Source organism: Salmo salar, chromosome ssa07 (genome assembly GCF_905237065.1).
Source record: "Salmo salar chromosome ssa07, Ssal_v3.1, whole genome shotgun sequence".
Lineage (NCBI taxonomy): Eukaryota > Metazoa > Chordata > Actinopteri > Salmoniformes > Salmonidae > Salmo > Salmo salar.
The window spans coordinates 15,677,251-15,685,410 of NC_059448.1; positions in this window are offsets into that span (position 1 = coordinate 15,677,251).

The window sequence follows — 8,160 nt, forward strand, 5'->3', positions numbered from 1 at the left end:
GTGAGGATATGACAGAGCCAAGTGACTTGGTGTATAGCGAGAATAGGAGAGGGCCTAGAACAGAGCCCTGGGGGACACCAGTGGTGAGAGCACGTGGTGCGGAGACAGATTCTCGCCACGCCACCTGGTAGGAGCGACCTGTCAGGTAGGACGCAATCCAAGCGTGGGCCGCGCCGGAGATGCCCAACTCGGAGAGGGTGGAGAGGAGGATCTGATGGTTCACCGTATCAAAGGCAGCAGATAGGTCTAGGAGGATGAGAGCAGAGGAGAGAGAGTTAGCTTTAGCAGTGCGGAGAGCCTCCGTGACACAGAGAAGAGCAGTCTCAGTTGAATGACCAGTCTTGAAACCTGACTGATTTGGATCAAGAAGGTCATTCTGAGAGAGATAGCAGGAGAGCTGGCCAAGGACGGCACGTTCAAGAGTTTTGGAGAGAAAAGAAAGAAGGGATACTGGTCTGTAGTTGTTGACTTCAGAGGGATCGAGTGTAGGTTTTTTCAGAAGGGGTGCAACTCTCGCTCTCTTGAAGACGGAAGGGACGTAGCCAGCGGTCAAGGCCGAGTTGATGAGCGAGGTGAGGTAAGGGAGAAGGTCTCCGGAAATGGTCTGGAGAAGAGAGGAGGGGATAGGGTCAAGCGGGCAGGTTGTTGGGCGGCCGGCCGTCACAAGACACGAGATTTCATCTGGAGAGAGAGGGGAGAAAGAGGTCAAAGCACAGGGTAGGGCAGTGTGAGCAGGACCAGCGGTGTCGTTTGACTTAGCAAACGAGGATCGGATGTCGTCAACCTTCTTTTCAAAATGGTTGACGAAGTCATCCGCAGAGAGGGAGGAGGGGGGGAGGGGGAGGAGGATTCAGGAGGGAGGAGAAGGTGGCAAAGAGCTTCCTAGGGTTAGAGGCAGATGCTTGGAATTTAGAGTGGTAGAAAGTGGCTTTAGCAGCAGAGACAGAAGAGGAAAATGTAGAGAGGAGGGGAGTGAAAGGGACGCCAGGTCCGCAGGGGAGGCGAGTTTTCCTCCATTTCTGCTCGGCTGCCCGGAGCCCTGTTCTGTGAGCTCGCAATGAGTCGTCGAGCCACGGAGCAGGAGGGGAGGACCGAGCCGGCCTGGAGGATAGGGGACATAGAGAATCAAAGGATGCAGAAAGGGAGGAGAGGAGGGTTGAGGAGGCAGAATCAGGGGATAGGTTGGAGAAGGTTTGAGCAGAGGGAAGAGATGATAGGATGGAAGAGGAGAGAGTAGTGGGAGAGAGAGAGCGAAGGTTGAGACGGCACAATACCATCCGAGTAGGGGCAGAGTGAGAAGTGTTGGATGAGAGCGAGAGGGAAAAGGATACAAGGTAGTGGTCGGAGACTTGGAGGGGAGTTGCAATGAGATTAGTGGACGAACAGCATCTAGTAAAGATGAGGTCAAGCGTATTGCCTGCCTTGTGAGTAGGGGGGGAAGGTGAGAGGGTGAGGTCAAAAGAGGAGAGGAGTGGAAAGAAGGAGGCAGAGAGGAATGAGTCAAAGGTAGACGTGGGGAGGTTAAAGTCACCCAGAACTGTGAGAGGTGAGCCATCCTCAGGAAAGGAACTTATCAAGACGTCAAGCTCATTGATGAACTCTCCAAGGGAACCTGGAGGGCGATAAATGATAAGGATGTTAAGCTTGAAAGGGCTGGTAACTGTGACAGCATGGAATTCAAATGAGGAGATAGACAGATGGGTCAGGGGAGAAAGAGAGAATGTCCACTTGGGAGAGATGAGGATTCCAGTGCCACCACCGCGCTGGCCAGATGCTCTCGGGGTATGCGAGAACACGTGGGCAGACGAGGAGAGAGCAGTAGGAGTAGCAGTGTTATCTGTGGTAATCCATGTTTCCGTCAGTGCCAAGAAGTCGAGGTGCTAGAGGGTAGCATAGGCTGAGATGAACTCTGCCTTGTTGGCCGCAGACCGGCAGTTCCAGAGGCTGCCGGAGACCTGGAACGCCACGTGGGTCGTGCGCGCTGGGACCACCAGGTTAGAGTGGCAGCGGCCACGCGGTGTGGAGCGTTTGTGTGGCCTGTGCACAGGGGAGAGAACAGGGATAGACAGACACATAGTTGACAGGCTACAGAAGAGGCTACGCTAATGCAAAGGAGATTGGAATGACAAGTGGACTACAATTCTCGAATGTTCAGAAAGTTAAGCTTACGTTGCAAAAATTTTATTGACTAAAATGACGAAGATGATACAGTACTGCTGGCTGGTGAAGTAGGCTAGCTAGCAGTGGCTGCGTTGTTGACTTTGTTTGAACGTGTAGCTGGCTAGGTAACCTCGATAGTTTCAGTACTACACCTTATGATACAAAAGCAACTATGTAGCTAGCTAACATAGCACTAATCAAGACATTCCTTTGTAATGTATTTAGTTTCTACAATTCTGCTCGTCGGTAATAGTTGGCTAGGTTTGGAAAAATGGCGTCGCGGGGGATGAAAATAGCTGGCTAGCTAACCTCGATAATTACTCTAAACTACACAATTATCAAACTATGACAAAGACAACTAACACTGCACTAGTCAAATCGTTCCGTTGTAATGTATTAGTTTCTATAGTGCTGCTAGTCAGTAAAGGTTGGCTAGCTAGCAGTGGGTTTGACGATGACTAGGTGTGTTGACTAAGTCTGGAGTCTGGACAACGGCGTCGCGGCTGGCTAGCTAACCTCGATAATTACTCTAAACTACACAATTATCTTAGATACAAAAACAGCAAAGACAGCTATGTAGCTAGCTAGCACTAATCAAGTCGTTCCGTTGTAATGTAATAGTTTCTACAGTGCTGCTAGTCAGTAAAGGTTGGCTAGCTAGCAGTGGGTTTGATGATGACTAGGTGTGTTGACTAAGTCTGGAGTCTGGACAACGGCGTCGCGTCGCGGCTGGCTAGCTAACCTCGATAATTACTCTAAACTACACAATTATCTTAGATACAAAGACAGCAAAGACAGCTATGTAGCTAGCTAGCACTACACTAATCAAGTCGTTCCGTTGTAATGTAATAGTTTCTACAGTGCTGCTAGTCGGTAGAAGTTGGCTAGTTGGCTAGCTAGCAGTGTTGACTAAGTTAGGAGGACGAAAACAGCTGGCTGGCTAGCTAACCTCGATAATTACTCTAAACTACACAATTATCTTTGATACAAAGACGGCTATGTAGCTAGCTAAGAAAAAATTGCTCAGATCAAACAAATCAAACCGTTGTAATGTAATGAAATGTAATATTACCTGTGGAGCAAAGCGAAGTGCGACTACCCGCTCCAAACCCGATGATGATCTTTTATGGAATGCATTTCAGTTAACAGGTGACCCCTTAAAAAAGTTAAAAGTTAATTTGTGGAATTTATTTCCTTCTTAATCTGTTTGAGCCAATCAGTTGTGTTGTGACAAGGTAGGGGTGGTATACAGAAGATAGCCCTATTTGGTAAAAGACCAAGTCCTTATTATGGGAAGACCAGCTCAAACAAGCAAAGAGAAACGACAGTCCATCATTACTTTAAGACATGAAGGTCAGTCAATCCGGAAAATGTCAAAAACTTTGAACGTTTCTTCAAGTGCAGTCGCAAAAACCATCAAGCGCTATGATGAAACTGGCTCTCATGAGGACCGCCACAGGAAAGGAAGACCCAGAGCTACTTCTGCTGCAGAGAATAAGTTCATTAGAGTTACCAGCCTCAGAAATTGCAGCCCAAATAAATACTTCAGAGTTCAAGTAACAGACACATCTCAACATCAACTGTTCAGAGGAGACTGCGTGAATCAGGCCTTCATGGTCGCATTGCTGCAAAGAAACCACTACTAAAGGACACCGATAAGAAGAAGAGACTTGCTTGGGCCAAGAAACACGAGTAATGGACATTAGACCGGTGGAAATCTGTCCTTTGGTCTGATGAGTCCAAATTTGAGATTTTTGGTCCGAACAGCCGTGTCTTTGTGAGACGCAGAGTAAGTGAACGGATGATCTCCGCATGTGTGGTTCCCACCATGAAGCATGGAAGAGGAGGTGTTGGGGTGCTTTGCTGGTGACACTGTCGGTGATTTATTTATAATTCAAGGCTCACTCAACCAGCAGGGCTACCACAGCATTCTGCAGCGATACGCTATCCTATCTGGGGGACTATCATTTGTTTTTCAACAGGACAATGACCCAACACACCTCCAGGCTGTGCAAGGGCTATTTGACCAAGGAGAGTGATGGAGTGCTGCATCAGATGACTTGGCTTCCACAAATCACCTGACTTCAACCCAGAGATGGTTTGAGATGAGTTGGACTGCAGAGTGAAGGAAAAGCAGCCAACAAGTGCTCAGCATATGTGGGAACTCTTTCAAGACTGTTGGAAAAGCATTCCTCATGAAGCTGGTTGAGAGAATGCCTAGAGTGTGAAAAGCTGTCATCAAGGCAAAGGGGGGCTACTTTGAAGAATCTGAAATATGTTTGCATTTGTTTAACCCTTTTTTGGTTACTAGATGGTTCCATATGAGTTATTTTATAGTTTTGATGTCTTCACTACTTTTACAATTTAGAAAATAGTAAAAATTAATTAATTAGTAGGTTTGTCCAAACTTTTGACTGATATTGTACTTATATATATTGTTGTGAGAATCAATCCTGCTTCCATAAGGCAACACTTCTAGCATAATGCTAATGAGTGTTGCTGGGCTTTCACTTCAATTGGATTTAGAAAATCAATGTGCGGTTGGCATATGTTCTGTTGGCAGCCAGTTCCTGGGAGCCCAGTTAGACTCCAGTCATTTACATAACCTCCAACTGTCTGTCTTCTTGGACTAAACCCCCTGTATGAGTAAATAGTCAAATACTTTGTTTTATATTCCAACTAGAGTGGCATTCACTAAAAGCCCTATGTAATAAGCGAGAAGGTACGGTGTAATGTATCATACGCAGTATTTATTGACCTTGGACCTGGTTCTCAAATATAAACAGAAGCATTTGTTATATTTAAGCAATATGGCACGAGGGGGTGTGGTATATGGCCAATATACCACGGCTAAGGGCTGTTCTTATGCACGACTCATCTCGGAGTGGCTGGACACAGCCCTTAGCCGTGGTATATTGACCATATTCCATAAACCTCCAAGGTGCCTTATTGCTATTACAAACTGGTTACCAACGTAATTAGAGCAGTAAAAATCAATATTTTGTCATAGTCGTGGTATAAGGTCTGATATACCACGGCTGTCAGCCAATCAGCATTCAGGGCTCGAACCACCCAGTTTCTAATCACTGTTAAGGAATGTCTGATATGTAACCAGATATGTCACCAACATGCTCGTTATTGGTTTTTGATGTTTTTTCCAGTTAACGGGAAACATCAGTTGTCTTGTTTATATACGTGATTACGACTGCTTAGGAGCTTGTTAACATACAGTACAGTATTTTAGGTTCATCAAGTATGCAATGCCATTGACTATGATTCAATGTATAGAGCATCGCATCCTCCCCAAACAACAAAGGTCTATCAACATTCTTCCTAAACAGCAGCGTATTTCCTCCCTCAAAGGTCTTCCATTCAGTCCCCAACAAATCCCAACCTCGCTGGCCTTTTGATATTCCAAATCCCCTACTCCCCTCCGAAGATGAGTTGTCTCCCGTGCAGGTAAATTGAAGGCACGTTGCAGTAGATCACAGCCAACTGAGGCTTTGCCACCATAGATCTTCTGGTGGCACAATGCCCCATGCCTAGGTTTGCAAAATTCCAGTAACTTTCCCCAAATTCCCTAGTTTTCCAGAAATCACAGTTGGAAGATTCCCGGAATCAGGAGGGAATAAGCAGGAAGTCTGAGAATCCTTCAACCGGGTTTTCTGGTAAAGCTACCGTAATTTTGCGGAAGACACATTTTAGTTGAATGCATTCAGTTGTACAACTGACTAGGTATCCCCCTTTCCCTTTACTTTCTTATCAGTTTCGCAGACGGCACATGACACTTAGCCTCCGTCTATATTCAGACTTCATTACCCCAGTAATGGCGGAGCTGAATTGCCACGCAGAGAATGTGTGTGTGTGTGAGTATGCGTGTGTCTTCATCTCATAGCATAGATAGAACTAGAAAACGGCCGTGGTGATGCAGTCTAGAGATCACGTACCTGTCTGTCAGGTAACTTAATCAGTGTCACAGACTCATAATCCCCATGAGGCTCCTCTCTCTGGCCTCACAGTAGTGGGTTTTGCACTGGCTCAATCATTCAAACCACATTGATGTGAGTCAGTGAAGTAGTAGTGACTCACCGAAAATGTAATAATGTTAGTCATCTAGGAAACACTTTCCACCTGTGAGGAATAATGTATTATATGAATATAGAGCCATTATTTGTTTTGAATAATTTATACCCGGTGGTACACACAGGGGGTTTATAAAAAGTATATTTTAAAGGAGCAGTATTTTACAACATAATGTTAGACTATGTTCAGGTTGAGGAACCATCTAACATTATATGTTGTAAAATACTGAACTGCCCCTTTAATCTTAGATCTAGGAGAACCCCACTTCCTCCAGATTAGCATTGTTAACCTCACCCCCACTTCCTCCATGTTAGCATTGTTAACCTCACCCCCACTTCCTCCATGTTAGCATTGTTAACCTCACCCCCACTTCCTCCAGATTAGCATTGTTAACCTCACCCCCACTTCCTCCATGTTAGCATTGTTAACCTCACCCCCACTTCCACCATGTTAGCATTGTTAACCTCACCCCCACTTCCTCCAGATTAGCATTGTTAACCTCACCCCCACTTCCTCCATGTTAGTACGGTTAACCTCACCCCCACTTCCTCCATGTTAGTACGGTTAACCTCACCCCCACTTCCTCCATGTTAGTACGGTTAACCTCACCCCCACTTCCTCCATGTTAGTACGGTTAACCTCACCCCCACTTCCTCCAGATTAGTACGGTTAAACTCACCCCCACTTCCTCCATGTTAGTACGGTTAACCTCACCCCCACTTCCTCCAGATTAGTACGGTTAACCTCACCCCCACTTCCTCCAGATTAGTACGGTTAACCTCACCCCCACTTCCTCCATGTTAGTACGGTTAACCTCACCCCCACTTCCTCCATGTTAGTACGGTTAACCTCACCCCCACTTCCTCCATGTTAGTACGGTTAACCTCACCCCCACTTCCTCCAGATTAGTACGGTTAACCTCATCCCCACTTCCTCCATGTTAGTACGGTTAACCTCACTCCCACTTCCTCCAGATTAGTACCGTTAACCTCACCCCCACTTCCTCCAGATTAGTACGGTTAACCTCACCCCCACTTCCTCCATGTTAGTACGGTTAACCTCACCCCCACTTCCTCCAGATTAGTACGGTTAACCTCACCCCCACTTCCTCCATGTTAGTACGGTTAACCTCACCCCCACTTCCTCCATGTTAGTACGGTTAACCTCACCCCCACTTCCTCCAGATTAGTACCGTTAACCTCACCCCCACTTCCTCCAGATTAGTACGGTTAACCTCACCCCCACTTCCTCCATGTTAGTACGGTTAACCTCACTCCCCACTTCCTCCATGTTAGTACGGTTAACCTCACCCCCACTTCCTCCAGATTAGTACAGTTAACCTCACCCCCCACTTCCTCCAGATTAGTACAGTTAACCTCACCCCCCACTTCCTCCAGATTAGTACAGTTAACCTCACCCCCCACTTCCTCCAGATTAGTACAGTTAACCTCACCCCCACTGTTACGTTCCCCAGTTTCTGTGTTGTGGTTTTGTTTGTATATGTGTGTTTCAGGATGGATTCCTGAAATTCCCCCAAGCAGCTGATTGGTCGGCCCCATTGCTAATTGGAGCTGACCCCGCCCTCTCGTCAGATACAGCTGTATCCCATTACAGACTCCTTCTGAAGCTAGCAAAGCCAATGTTCCTTTGTTCTCAGAGAGCTGATTATTATGTTCTGTGTTAGTTTGTTTCTCAGACAGCGAGAGCGTCTTTGATGTCCTGTGTTAGTTGTTTCTCTGGTTTTTTTTTGTTGGTGAAGTTGTTTGTAGCAGGTCCTGCGGAGGTATGTTTATGTCCAAAGGACTGTTTGATTATTGAAATTGTTTACTTACGTTTGGATTATTCTGTTTCATTTGTTCCCGGGGGGGAAGGGGAAGGCACCAGGGAGTGCTTAGGCAAGAGGCCTGTGGGCGTAAA